Here is a 308-nt window from a genome sequence, read left to right on the forward strand (position 1 = left end):
ATGATAAATTGTAGGCTTGGAGTTTTCGGAAACGATTCTACCACTTTTAGCGTTTTCACTCCAAAATCTCTCATATATAATAAAATATGCCTAACGAGGAATCATAGGTTCATAGTTGGCCTTTACACAATCAGGAGCTAGATTTATTGTCATCTGTCAAGGCAACGCTGCAATACACTCAACATGTGCATACTGTTCGCACTCCTCTTTCAAGTTGAGTCTTTCGCCACATGAGAGAGCACGCCTTAATGTCACCGACTCTTAGGGTCTTATTTAACAGAGTATATTCTTCTCAGCTTCACATCAGG

The sequence above is a fragment of the Penaeus monodon genome, chromosome 27 (genome assembly GCF_015228065.2).
Source record: "Penaeus monodon isolate SGIC_2016 chromosome 27, NSTDA_Pmon_1, whole genome shotgun sequence".
Taxonomy (NCBI): domain Eukaryota; kingdom Metazoa; phylum Arthropoda; class Malacostraca; order Decapoda; family Penaeidae; genus Penaeus; species Penaeus monodon.